The following is a 14,544-nucleotide window of genomic DNA, read 5'->3' on the forward strand; positions in this document are numbered from 1 at the left end:
TTCAGGGCTGGGAGGACTGCAGGACAGAAGGCGCTATTAGTTCAGCTCATGAACACTGAGCAGTTCCACTTCCCCCTTTTCAAAGTAAGCATGGTGTGTTGGGGAAGAGACAGGCCTTACATCACCCCTTGATAGGCCCAGGGATCTAGCTATTAAAAACAGGAAGTGAGCCAGCAGAGACTAAGGAGGAACTAGCTGGGGGTGCCCTGTCTGCCTCCAACTCCAGGGAGCCTGCCAGCCACCTTAACTTAGTCTAGGCGGATGACAGAGGACAAATAGACCAGCTTGACTGAAGTCTCCTGAGAGCCTGGGAAGGAGACCCAGGACAAGAGTCTGAGCATGACTTTGGAGGAACAGGTTGTAAGAAAGGGGATGAAGAGCTAGAGCTGCAGGCAGTTACTCCCTAGAGGAAGGAGGAAGGAGCAGAAGTCTGAGACACAGACTCGGATGGCCGTGTGGATGCAAGCAGCTGTCCAGGACCTTCAGAGGACCATTTTGAGCCCATTTATTGAGAACCAAAAATAAGAATATCAGGATGGACCTCCAGCACCAGGGTTTACACTCTGCCACCTACTATGCACGTCCAATCAACATTCCCAGCACTGTGCAATAGAACAATGCAATGCTGAAAATTTCTATGGCTAGGTTTTCCAATTTGGTAGCCATTGGACTCAGGTAGTTAATGGCTACTATATTGGACATCAGAGCTCTAGCCCCATGTGTAAGGTGAACAAAGAGCTGCCTTCCAATATTTCTTTTATTCCCTCCCACTCCTTCCATTCTTTCACACCCTCCTCTTGTGCCTCCGGCTCTCAGTCAATAATTATGTTGTAATGAGTTGAATTTCATAGGCCATAAGCTCATGTAAAATGAATATATAAAGGCCGGGCGCAGTGGCTCACGCCTATAATCCCAGTACTTTGGGAGGCCGAGGTGGGTGGATCACAAGGTCAGGAGATCGAGACCATCCTGGCTAACATGGTGAAACCCCGTCTCTACTAAAAATACAAAAATTAGCTAGGCGTGGTGGCAGGCGCCTGTAGTCCCAGCTACTCAGGAGGCTGAGGCAGGAGAATGGTGTGAACTCAGGAGGTGGAGCTTGCAGTGAGCCGAGATGGCACCACTGCACTCCAGCCTAGGTGAGAGTGCGAGACTCTGTCTCAAAAAAAAAAAAGAATATATAAAATACCTTGTTTTTGTATAACTGAATTTCATTTCTATCCCAAGTGCCCATGCAGCCTAGTGGCAGAGATTTACTGTGAATAAACTCAGGTTAAATGTGGTCAAGTGACTGCTTCCTTCCTCTCTTCCTCCAGAGTGCATCTAAGTCTCCAGACAGGTCAGAGTGTGTAGCCAGCACTCCAGCATTTGGAAGAGGGGCATCTGGAGCCTTAGGGGCCACTGTCTATGCTAACATTAAGCTATTAGTCCTTGTCCTATTCATTGAATCTCCAAACTTCATTACTGGGTTATTCGATTCTTCCCTTTCCTGCAGGGGCAGAAGGAACAGCTCCAGAATCCCTTCTTAAAAACTTACAGCAGCATCTAACTCTACTGTTCCACCTGTCCACATATTCCCATACTTTCTATCCCTTTGCTAATAATAAAAGCAACTAACATTTATTGAACATTTTTCATGTACCAGGAAAATTCTAAACACTTTATTTATTTATTTATTTATTTATTTATTTATTTATTTACCAAGATGGAGTCTCACTCTGTTGCCCAGGCTGGAGAGCAGTGGTGCCTTCTCAGCTCACTGCAACCTTCACCTTCTGGGTTCAAGTGATTCTCCTGCCTCAGCCTTCCAAGTAGCTGGGATTATAGACACCCACCACCATGCCCAGCTAATTTTTCTTTTGTTTTTTTTTTCTTTTGTTTTGTTTTGTTTTGTTTTGTTTTTCTTTGTTTTGTTTTCCTTTTGAGACAGTGTCTCCCTCTGTCGCCCAGGCTGGAGTGCAGTGGCACGATCTCGGCTCACTGTAACCTCCGCCTTCTGGGTTCAAGCGATTCTGCTGCCTCAGCCTCCCAAGTAGCTGGGACTACAGGTGCCCGCCACCATGTCCAGTTAAGTTTTTGTATTTTTTTTAGTAGAGACAAGGTTTCACCCTGTTGCCCAGGGTGGTCTTGAACTCCTAAGCTCAGGCAATCCGCCCACCTCAGCCTCCCAAAGTGCTGGGATTACAGGCATGAGCCACCGTGCCCAGCCTATTCTAAACATTTTAAAACAACTAGCCCATTTAGTCTTCCCAACAACTCCCTGAGGTAAATACTGTTATTATTCTCATTTTGCAGATGAGAAACTGATGCACAGAGAGGTAGTGTGATAAAAGCTCACACAGATAGTATTCTTGTTGAGGTGGTGGATGTCTTAACTAGTTTGACTTAATTCTTCCACATTGTATTCATACATTATAACATCACTTTGTACCTCACAAATTTACAGTTACAAATTGTCAATTTACAGTGAAAAGAGTTTTGATAGATTTTGCTATTTAAAAAATAACTGATAATAAAGAAAGCATTCTTGGGCTAGGATCTCAAAAGCCAATATTACATATGCATTTACTTAGCAATACAACTTCCATGAGTCGATCCCAAAAATACTCTGGCAAATGTCTGACACAAGGTTCTTTGTTGCAGCACTCGTTGTAATAACAAGGGGCTAGAAACTACCAAAATATCCATCAACAGGGGATTATGTGAATAAATTATGGCATATTTACACAGTGGAGTACTATGAAGCCATAAAATGGAATGACAGCTATCTTTGTATACTGTAGTAGAGTGATCTTCAGAATATATTGTTAGGCTGGGCATGGTGGCTCATGCCTATAATCCCAGCACTTCAGAAGCCTGAGACAGGAGGATCACTTGAACCCAGGAGTTCAAAACCAGCCTGGCCAACCTAGTGAAACCTTGTCTCTACAAAAAAAATAGAAGGAAAATTAGCCAGGCGTGGTAGTGCACGCCTGTGACCCCAGCTGTTCAAACGGTTGAGGTAAGCAGATTGCTTGAGCCCAGGGAGTTGAGGCTGCAGTGAGCCATGTTCACAACACTGCACACTGGTCTGGGCAACAGGGCAAGACCCTGTCTCAATAAATAAATAAATAATAAATAAATAAAATATAAAATGTATATACATATATTATATATATAGTTAAGTAAAAGAAGAAAAGTGTATGGTATGCTAACATGTACAAAAGAGGGGAAATCAATATATACATTTGCTTATATTTTTTAATAAAAGAAAAGAACTTTTTAAAAAATGGCTATGAGAAAGGAAGACATCAGAGTACAAAGAACAAGTATAGAAGCTAGACTTACCTGAATATACTTATTTTGAAAATTTGGCTATGGAACGATGTAAATGTTCCACATAATCATTAAAACAAAATGGAATTTTAAATAAAGTAACCTCTAAAATGAAAGCAAAATGAAATGAATGTATAAAACTATGTATTAAATTGATGGTATAAGTGCTCAGAGAAGAATTACTTCAAATGACTTTAAACATAGTAATTTGTACATTCCCATCAGGATATACCCAAAGGACAAGAAGAACTGCCAAAAAAAGAAAAGTTTTTAATTTTTTTTCTTTTTTCTTTTTTTTTTTTTTTTTTTTTTTGGAGATGGAGTTTCACTCTTGTTGCCCAGGCTAGAGTGCAATGGTGTGATCTTGGCTCACTGCAACCTCCGCCTCCCAGGTTCAAGGAATTCTCCTGCCTCAGCCTCCCGAGTAGCTAGGATTACAGGCACGTGCCACCATGCCTGGCTAATTCTTTTTGTATTTTTAGTAGAGATGGGGTTTTTCCATGTTTGTCAGGCTGGTCTCAAACTCCCGACCTCAGGTGATCTGGCCCCCCTCGGCCTCCCAAAGTGTTGGGATTACAGGTGTGAGCCACCGCACCTGACCAGTTTTTAATCTTAGAACGTTTTCCATAATCGTATTATTAATAGAAGTTGTTATTTTATACATTATAAGATAAAGCAAATAAATCTAATGTTATTGCCACTAAAACCAACATTTTCAGCTTAAGAAAAAATATAAATATAAAAGAAGTAAAAATGCTATACCTTAAATTGAAATTTAAAATATCAGTATGAACTCAAGATCTCCTAAAACATTTTTCTCTAGCTCTACCCACTAAAAAGGCCTAGAAACAATTACCAATGCAGTAACTATGAACACCCCTAGAGAAAAGGTTGCAATATCAAAACCATTTCCCACAAAAGAACCAGGGCTCCTAGGAGAAACAGCTGATTCAAGGTCTGGAGCAAAAAATGTACAAGATGAACCAGGAAGATTTTTTCATTCCAGAAAGCAATAAAGCTATAGTGTCATGTCAAAAAGACTCAGAAGCCAACGTGAAGAGGCTCTTGTTGACCAAAGATGAGGCAATTGAAGAATCAGTAGAGTTTAAAATAAAACAGATTCAAAATCCATAAGTTTATAAGGATACTGAAAAAAAAAATGGTACATTGGCTAATTATCCTGATTTGATCATTACACACTGTACACATGTATTGAAATATCATATACTGTACCCCATAAATATGTACAACTATCAAGCGTCAATTACAGGCAACTTATTTGCTATATTTTCCTTGTTTTTCTGATTTTTTTTTTTTTTTTTTTTTGAGATGGAGTTTCACTCTTGTTGCCCAGCCTGGAGTGTAATGGTACAATCTCAGCTCACTGCAACCTCTGCCTCCCGGGTTCAAGCGATTCTCCTGCCTCAGCCTCCTAAGTAGCTGGGATTATAGGCATGCGCCACCATGCCCAGCTAAATTTTTATATTTAGTACAGACGGAGTTTCACCGTGTTGGTCAGGCTGGTCTCGAACTCCTCACCTCAAATGATCCACCCACCTCAGCCTCCCAAAGTGCTGGCATTACAGGCATGAGCCACTGCGCCCAGCCAATTTTTTAAATAAGTAGGTATGGAGCCATCCTTGAGTCAAGACAGTAACAGCAGTAGCAATCTTTTTATGATACTTATTGTCAAATTGTATACTTTAAGAATGCACAGTTTATGTTATATAATTTATATTTCAATAAAGCACCTAAGAAAGCAAGAAAGAAAAGGGAGGGAGGGAAGGAAGGAAGGAAGGAAGGAAGGAAGGAAGGAAGGAAGGAAGGAAGGAAGGAAGGAGGGAGGGAGGGAGGGAGGGAGGGAGGGAGGAAGGAGAAGGAGAAAGAGAAGGAGAGGGAAAGAAAGAAAGAAAAAGAGAGAGAGAAGGAAGGAAGGAGAGAGGGAGGGAGGGAGGAAGGAAGGAGAAGGAGAAAGAGAAGGAGAGAGAAAGAAAGAAAGAAAAAGAGAGAAGGAAGGAAGGAAAAGAAGGAAGGAAGGAAGGAAGGAAGGAAAGAAAGAAAGAAAGAAAGAAAGAAAGAAAGAAAGAAAGAAAGAAAGAAAGAAAGAAAGAAAGAAAGAAAGAAAGAGAAAGGAAGGAAGGAAGGAAGGAAGGAAGGAAGGAAGGAAGGAAGGAAGGAAGGAAGGAAGGAAGGGAGGAAGGAAGGAGAAGGAGAAAGAAGGAGAGGGAAAGAGAGAGAGAAGGAAGGAAGGAAGGAAGGAAGGAAGGAAGGAAGGAAGGAAGGAAAGAAGGAAGGAAGGAGGGAGGGAGGGAGGGAGGGAAGGAAGGAAGGAAGGAAGGAAGGAAGGAAGGAAGGAAGGAAGGAAAGGAGGGAAGGAGGGAGGGAGGGAGGTGGCTCATGCCTGTAATCCCAGCACTTTGGGAGGCTGAGACGGGCGGATCACGAGGTCAGGAGATCGAGACCATCCTGGCTAACACGGTGAAACCCCGTGTCTACTAAAAAATACAAAAAACTAGCCAGGCGAGGTGGCGGGCGCCTGTAGTCCCAGCTACTCGGGAGGCTGAGGCAGGAGAATGGCGTGAACCCGGGAGGCGGAGCTTGCAGTGAGCTGAGATCCGGCCACTGCACTCTAGCCTGGGCTACAGAAGAAGCTCTCAACCTGGATCACTCACATGCGCAGTTCACAAGAGTTCGCACTCCTGCGAGAATGGAATGCTGCTGCTGATCTGACAGGAGGCAGAGCTCAGGTGGTAATGCGAGCGATGGGGAGCAGCTGTAAATACGGATGAAGCTTCGTTCAGTGGCCCACCACTCACCTCCCACTGTGCAGCCTGTTAGGAATCAGGCCGAGGACCAATACAAGGGATTGGGGGCTCATGTGTTAGATGACACCACCGGGATGCAATCCACAAACCAGAAGGTAGAAGACTCTACAAGACAAATACTATATATATATATTACAACCTCCACCTCCCAGGTTCAAGTGGTTCTCCTGCCTCAGCCTCTCAAGGACTACAGGCATGTGCCACCACACCTGGCTAATTTTGTTGTTGTTGTTGTTGTTTGTTGTTTTGAGGGGGGTTTATTGTTGGTGGTGGTGGTGGGTTTTTTGTTGTTGTTGTTGTTTTGGAAGTAATGCGTTTTCACCGTGTTGGCCAATCTGGTCTTGAACTCCTGACCTCAAGTGATCCACCAGCCTCAGCCGCCTAAAATGCTGGGATTACAAACATGAGCCACCCCACCCAGCCCCTTATTTCTTCAATAAACAAACTGAAGGCAGAGCAAGGGAAAATCTCTCCAATCCTGCTTATTCCACCTTCCACACTTAAAAAAGAGAGAAAGGGAGAGCCTAAAGGGTAAAAGAGACTTAATTATTACCAATCAGTGGATTGTGTGGACCTTGTTTAGATCTTGATTCAAATGAATACAATATGTTTTTTAAATTATGCAACAATTGGGTATATACACACACACACACACACACACACACACACACACACACACACACACATATATATATATATATATTTTTTTTTTTTTTTTTGAGACACAGTCTAGTTCTGTTGTCCAGGCTGGAGTACAGTGGCACCATCTCAGCTCACTGCAATCTCTGCTCCTGGGTTCAAGTGATTAGCTGGGATTACAGGCGTGCACCACCATGCCTGGCTAATTTTTGTATTTTTAGTGGTGATGTGGTTTTGCCATATTGGCCAGGCTGGTCTCAAACTCCTGACCTCAAGTGATCTGCCCACCTCAGCCTCCCAAAGTGCTGGGATTACAGGCATGAGCCACTGTGCCTGGCCAATTGAGTATAGTTAAACATGGTGGATGTTGGATGCTATTAAGAATTTGTTGTTTAGTGTTTTGTTTTGGTTTGAGACGGAGTCTCCCTCTGTTGCCCAGACTGGAGTGCAGTGGTACCATCTCGGCTCACTGCAACCTCTGCCTCCCGTGTAGCTGGGATCACGGGCGCATCCCACCATGCCCAGTTAATTTCTGTATTTTTAGTAGAGGCAGGGTTTCACCATATTGGCCAGGTTGGTCTCAAACTTCTGACCTTGAGTGATCCACCCGCTTCAGCTTCCCAAAGTGCTGGGATTACAGTCTTGAGCCACCGTGCCCAGCCAATTCAGTATATTTAAACATGGACTGGATATTGGATGATATTAAGAATTTGTTGTTGGTTTTTTAGGTGTAATAATAATAATTGTGGCTACATGGTTAAAGTTCCTTTTTTAGAGAGACATGGAGAAATGTTTGCAGATGAAATGATATGATGTTTGAGATCTGCACAGAAACTATCTCATAAAGGAGAGGGTAGATGGGCATATAATTAAAGAAGTTTATCCATAAGTTGATCACTTTAAGCCGGGTGATGAGTATGTAAAGGTTCATTACATTATTCCCTTTACTTTTGTAAATGCTTAAAATTTCCCATACTGAAAAAGAAAAAAAGCTAATATTCGTTTATTTTCATTCTTTTCTTTCTGCACTTCTGCTATAAAAACAACCTCCAACGCCAAAGGAACCAGAGAAATGTGATAAGATAAAAGGCATTATACCAAAAAAGAAATACATTGGCTAGTACTTCAAACTACCTAGAAACAGATGTATAGACCAATGGAACATAATAGAGAGATCAGAAATTAATCCCTGCAACTACAGCCAACTCATTTTTCAACAAAGGTGCAAAAAACACACATGGGGGAAAGGACAGTCTCATCAATATATGGTGCCAGGAAAATTGGGTATCTGTATGCAAAAATATGAAACTAGACCCCTACCTTTCACCATGTACAAAAATCAACTCAAAATGAATTAAACATTTAGATCTAAGACCCAAAACTATGAAACCGTACTAGAAGAAAACATGGGGACACATTTTTTGACATTGGTTTGGACAAGGGTTTTTTAGATAAGACCTCAAAAGCACAGGCATAGGCCGGGTGCAGTGACTCATGCCTGTAATCCCAGAACTTTGGGAGGCCGAGGTGGGCGGATCACATGAGGTCAGGAGTTCGAGACCAGCCTGGCCAGCATGGCAAAACCCTGTCTTTGCTAAAAACACAAAAATTAGCTGGCCACGGTGACACATGCCTGTAGTCCCAACTACTCTTGGGAGACTGAGGCAGGAAAATTGCTTGAACCCAGAAGGTGGCAGTTGCAGTGAGCTGAGAGTGCGCCACTGCACTCTAGCCTGGATGACAGAGCAACACTCTGTCTCAAAAATAAAAATAAAGCACAGGCATCAAAAGCAAACATAGACAAATGGAATTACATCAAACTGAAAAGCTTCTGCACAAAAGAAACAATCAACGCACGAAGAGATTACACACAGAATGGGAGAAAATATTTGCCAACTATACATCTGGTTAATATCCAGAATATATAAGTAACAGACAACTCAATAGCAAAAAACAAATCAAAAACAAAAACAAAAAACAAACCAAATAATCCAATTTTAAAATGGAAAAAAAGACCCTAATAGACATTTCTCAAAATAAGACTTACAAATGGCCAACAGATATTTGAAAGAATGCTCAATATCACTAGTCATCAGGGAAATGCAAATCAAAAGCATAAACATATCATCTCACTCCAGTTAGAACCACTATTATCAAAAAGACAAAAGACGAGTGTTGGCAAGGATGCAGACAAAAGGGAACCCTTACACACTTTTTGTGGGACTGTAAATTAGTACAGCCATCATAGAAAACGGTATGGAAGTTCCCCCCAAAATTAAAAATGAAACTACCATATGATCCAGGAATCCAACTACTAGGTATACATCTAAAAGAAATAGGCTGGGCCCAGTGGCTCATGCCTGTAATCCCAGCACTTTGGGAGGCTGTGACAGGCGGATCTTGAGGCCAGGAGTTTGAGACCAGCCTGGCCAACATGGTAAAACCTTGTCTCTACTAAAAATACAAAAAATTAGCTGGGTGTGGTGGCACATGCCTGTAGTCCCAGCTGCTTGGAAGGCTGAGGCAGGAGAATTGTTTGAACCTGGGAGGCAGAGGCTGCAGTGAGCCGAGATGGCACCGCTGCACTCCAGCCTGGACAACAAAGTGAGACTCTGTCTTGAAAATAAAATAAAATAAAGGAAAGGAAAGGAAATCAGCATGTCAAAGAGGTATCTGTGCTCCCATATTTATTGCAGCGTTATTCACAATAGCCAGTGTATGGAATCAATCTAAGTGTCCATCAACGAACGAATGGATGAAGACAATGCAGTGCATGCAAACGATGGAATACTATTCAGCCATAAAAAAGAACTAAATCCTGTTCATTTGCGACTACCTGGATGAATCTGGTGACTTTATGTTACATGAAATAAGCCAGACACAGAAAAACAAACTGTATGTTCTTACTTATCTGTGGAACCTAAAAAAATTGATCTCCACTTGGCACAGTGGCTCAAGCCTGTAATCCCAACACTTTGGGAGGCCAAGAAAGGAGGATTGCTTGAGTCCAGGAGTTCAAGACCAGCCTGAGCAACATACCAAGACTCCATCTCTACAAAAAAAGTTAAAATTTTTTCTGGGTGGACCAGGCGCGGTGGCTCACACCTATAATTCCAGCACTCTGGGAGGCTGAGGTGCGGGGATCACGAGGTCAGGAGTTCGGGACCAGCCTGACCAATATGGTGAAACCCCATCTCTACTATAAATACAAAAAAAAATTAGCCAGGCGTGGTGGCAGGCACCTGTAATCCCAGCTACTTAGGAGGCTAAGGCAGGAGAGTTGCTTGAACCCGGGAGGTGGAGGTTGCAGTAAGCTGAGATTGCACCATTGCACTCTAGCCTGGGCAACAGAGCAAGACTCTGACTCAAAAAAAAAAAAAAATTCTAGGTGGGATGGTACATTCCTGAGGTTCTCAGCTACTCAGGAGGCTGAGGCAGGAGGATCATTTGAACCCAGGAGTTCAAGGCTGCAGTGAGCTGTAATCGCACCACTGCACTCCAGTCTTAAAACAAAAAAAAATTTTTTTGTTTTAAGTCTCATAGAAGTAGAGGGTAAAATAGTGGTTACTAGAGGGTAAAATAGTGGTTACTAGAGGCTAGGGAGGGGTTGGCAGAGGGAGGAGGAGGAGAGGTTGGCCAATAGGTACCACGTTACAGTTAGGTAGAAGAAACAAGTTCTGGTGTTCTATTGCACAATAGGGTGACTATAGTTAAGAATAACGTACATCTCAAAATAGCAGAAAAGAGGATTTGAAATGTTCTCGCCACAAAGAAGCGATAAATGTTTGAGGTGATGGATTTTCTAATTACCTTGATTTGATCATCATAGTGTATATATGTATTGAAATATCACGTTGTACCCCATAAATACAATCATTATGTGTCAATTAAAAATAAAATAATTACAGGTGTGAGCCACCATGCCCAGCCTGAAGTGCCATATTGAATATATGAGTCTAGAGCTCAGACTGTCTCCCTCTCAGTTACCAAACAACCCTTACTTCTTTCACACTGGCCTTCTTTCTTTTCCTGAACAGGCCAAGTTTCCTCCAGCCTCAGGACCACAGCATTGCTATTCCTGTTGCCTGGCACATTTCTCCCCTAGATGACCACGTGACTAGCTCCCCCTAAACATGCAGATCTCAGGTCAAATATCATCTAATGAGAAAATCCTTGCTTGGCCAGGCGCGGTGGCTCACACCTGTAATCCCAGCACTTTGGGAGGCTGAGGTGGGTGGATCACCTGAGGCCAGGAGTTCTAGACCAGCTTGGCAAACATGGTGAAACCCCATCTCTACTAAAAATACAAAAATTAGCCAGGTGTGGTGGCGGGCGCCTGTGATCCCAGCTACTCGGGAGGCTGAGGCAGGAGAATTGCTTGAACCAGGGAAGCAGAGGTTGCACTGAGCTGAGATCACACCATTGCATTTCAGCTTGGGTGACAGAGTGAGACTCTGTATCAAAGATAATAATAATAATAATAAAAGAAAATCCTCACTCAAGACCCAAGCTAAACTCAATATAAGGAGTGAGCCAGGGATCCACATTGGTCAGATTTTGCTGTGATAATGATGCATAAAAGACAACTTCCAGAAGCCTGGTGCTTACAACAGTAAACATTCACTTCTCGCCCAGGGATCTGTGGGTCAAGCTGGGGCTCTGCTGGGCTTTCTGGGGCTGGCTGGGCTGGGCTCCAGGCTGTGGGGTGAGTAGGTGACTGTCTCGTACATCTTCTCATTTGGAGTCCAGGCTGAAGGAGCTTCCACTGTCTGGGACTTGTGGTTCTCATGACCGAGGACGGTTGCTCAAAGGGGTGAATGGAAACACTTTGTGCCTTGGGCCTGGCCTCTGTGACTTCCACACATATTCTCATGGCCAAAGCAAGTCACATGGCCAAGTGCAATATCAACAGGGTGAGGAAGTATATTCCTCCCATAGTGGTGGGGGCTGGGGAAAGTAAATATTTGCTGAACAGTAATACAATCTACCAAATGACCCAATTCTTTTTTCCCCCTAGATGGCTATGTTTATTGAGTCATCCCTCCACACTCGTGAAATACCATCTTTTACAAATGAATGAATGGATGAAAAATGTGCCTTTCAAGGCAGGAGGATCCTCCCCATGCTTCAAATGAGAAACCTGATGCTCAGAGAAGGGAGTGAGTCACCCAAGGTCCCAGAAGCCACCTGTGGCAAGCCCAGCCTGTCGGGCTCCTCAGTTCGCTTCTCTACATACAATAAATGAGGCAGGAAAGTGCAATTTTCTGGGCAGCGAGGACACATCACCCGTCCTGCCCTCCCACTGAGGCTTGGTTGACAGGCCCATAAACAGGGGGCAAATATACCAAAGGGTTTCCTTGCTGATTCAATCTTGGGGCTCACTCTGAAGCCAAGTAGGACCTTGATTTGTCATTTCCGGGTCTCTGAACCACAGATGTTAAGTACGTATTGAGCGAGTGAGTCACTGGTACTGTGGACGTTTTAATTGCTGATTAAGTGTTCCGTGAATTCTGGGTCCCGCCCCAACTGTGCCTGTCCCTAAGGTACAGACAGTAATCTCTACTTCTTCGGGGACCTGCAGTGTCTAACGCCAACTAGGGTACACAGTGACACTTAAAAATGAGGCATAGGCATAGAGGCTGGGTATGGTGGCTCACGCCTGTAATCCCAGCACTTTGGGAGGTCGAGGCGGGCAGATCACTTAGGCCCAGCATTTCAACATCACCCTGGGCAACATGGCAAAACTCTGCCTCTACCAAAAAAAAAAAAAAGGCCAGGTATAGTGGCGTGCACCTGTGATCCCAGCTACTCAGGAGGCTGAGGTGCTAGGATTGCTTGAGCCCAGAAAGCAGAGGTTGCAGTGGGCCAAGATCACATGCCACTGCACTCCAGCCTGGGTAACAGAGTGAGACCCTGTCTCAAAAAAAGAAAAAAAAGTAGGCTGGGCACGGTGGCTCATGCCTGTAATCCCAGCACTTTGGGAGGCCGGGGCGGGTGGATCACGAGGTCAGGAGATCGAGACCATCCTGGCTAATACGGTGAAACCCCGTCTCTACTAAAAACACAAAAAATTAGCCGGGTGTGGTGGTAGGCGCCTGTAGTCCTAGCTACTCAGGAGACTGAGGCAGGAGAATGGCGTGAACCCGGGAGGCAGAGCTTGCAGTGAGCCGAGATTGCGCCACTACACTCCAGCCTGGGCAACGTCTCAAAAAGAAAAAAAAAAAAAAAAAAAAGGTACAAGGCTTAGGAAAATTCTGGAAGGACATGCCTCAGATAAACAGTGGGCAACTCTTTTGAAGCAAGTTTACTTAGAACTTTAACTCTCTGCTTTAGGTCTTTATGTAGCATTGTAACCGTCCACAATCAGTATAGATTGCTTCTACAGGTGTGAGTATAGGTATGCTTCTGTTTGCATAGGTAACATTCAGAGAACCAATCTGAAACTGGTCTAAGTTCATACTAGTGTGCAAAAAGCAATTACTTGCTGATTGGTTTGGAAACTCCTGAAAATCCTTTTCCTCCAGAATCCTTCTCCCACACATTGTCAGAAGCCTGCTTTCAGAAACACTGAGTCAATTCCCAATCACTCCTTCAGTTGGTAAGCCCAGGAGCACCTACAACACGCCAAGTGCTGAGTGAGCCACCAGGGTGACAGGTGATAAGCAGGGAAACAGGTGGTAGCCCGAGTCAGCGCGGCCTGCATTCAGACCATAGCTGACATGGATGGCACCGGACCATGGACCAGACACTGTGCTAAATGCCCCACAAGGATTATCACGTTTAATCCACACGACAAGTTGATGAGGCAGGCACTATTATTATCCTGTTTGACAGCTGTGGAAACTGAAGTGCAGAGAGGCAAAGGAACTTGCCCAAGGTCACATAACTAGCAGATGGTGGAACTGACATTTGATTCCAGAGTCTGTGATCCCCACTGTGACCCAAAACTGCTTCCCACTAGGAACTTGTCCAGATTCCATAGGCAGTAAGTGGCAGAGTCAAAATTCAAACTCAGAAAAGTTCATCAGCCTCCAAAGAATATTGTTTTAACTGATAAGATGTCCTCCCTTCCAACCCCCTCGATTTCTGGATCCAACACCAACATGCTGGGTGACCTTGGGGAGCCTCCCTGAGCCTCAGTTTTCATGGCTGCAAAATGGAAAGAACACTGCTTACCTTAAGGAGCTGCAGAGGGGCTTTCATGCGAAGACAGTTCCTCCTATGGAAATACGGTAGGCACTCAGTTGAGACACATCTGCGTTCTTTCTGGTTTCCAGGAGTTTGGGGCAGTTGGACAAGTGGACACTGGAGCAAGTCTGTGTGATAGACCAAGGGTGCACTAAGTGCTGGGCCAGAGGCTGCTGTGTACCCAGAAAACTCGACTGAAGGAACACTGGAATAAACAACCCTCAGAAGGAGGGAAGTTTTGTTCATCATCTTTCCTGTTTTCCTAGTCTGGCCCAGATCCAAAACCTCTTCTTAATCTTGTCAGGAGTTTGGCCCAGTGCCCCAGGAAGGAGCTGCCAGGAGGCTTATAGTGAGCCAAGTCTTCAAGGAAGTGATGTCTTCTGTGAGTCAAGAGAAGGCAAGAGACTTTCTGGAAGAGAGAAGGAGATAGGGACAGAAACAGGGAAGGGCTCAGCTGGAAGACCCTTCCTTGAAGAAGTGGAGAAACTGAGGCTTAGCACAGAGCAAGGTTTATTGATTGTGCTGGTGGCAGGGTTGGGGCAAGTAGCTTGTCTTCCTTCCTCCCAGGTCAGAGTCC

The 14,544-nt window shown here is 44.1% G+C and overlaps 1 long non-coding RNA gene across 1 annotated transcript in view; it reads right to left on the reverse strand.

The window, feature by feature from the left end:
* Positions 1–14,231, reverse strand: part of LOC144332171 (uncharacterized) — a 51,478-nt gene extending 37,247 nt beyond the window's left edge. The window contains exon 1 of the long non-coding RNA XR_013399955.1: positions 13,956–14,231. This is a non-coding gene — a long non-coding RNA (uncharacterized LOC144332171). The remainder of the gene's footprint in view (positions 1–13,955) is intronic.
* Positions 14,232–14,544: the final 313 nt, after the last annotated feature.

Source organism: Macaca mulatta, chromosome 10 (assembly GCF_049350105.2).
Source record: "Macaca mulatta isolate MMU2019108-1 chromosome 10, T2T-MMU8v2.0, whole genome shotgun sequence".
Classification (NCBI taxonomy): domain Eukaryota; kingdom Metazoa; phylum Chordata; class Mammalia; order Primates; family Cercopithecidae; genus Macaca; species Macaca mulatta.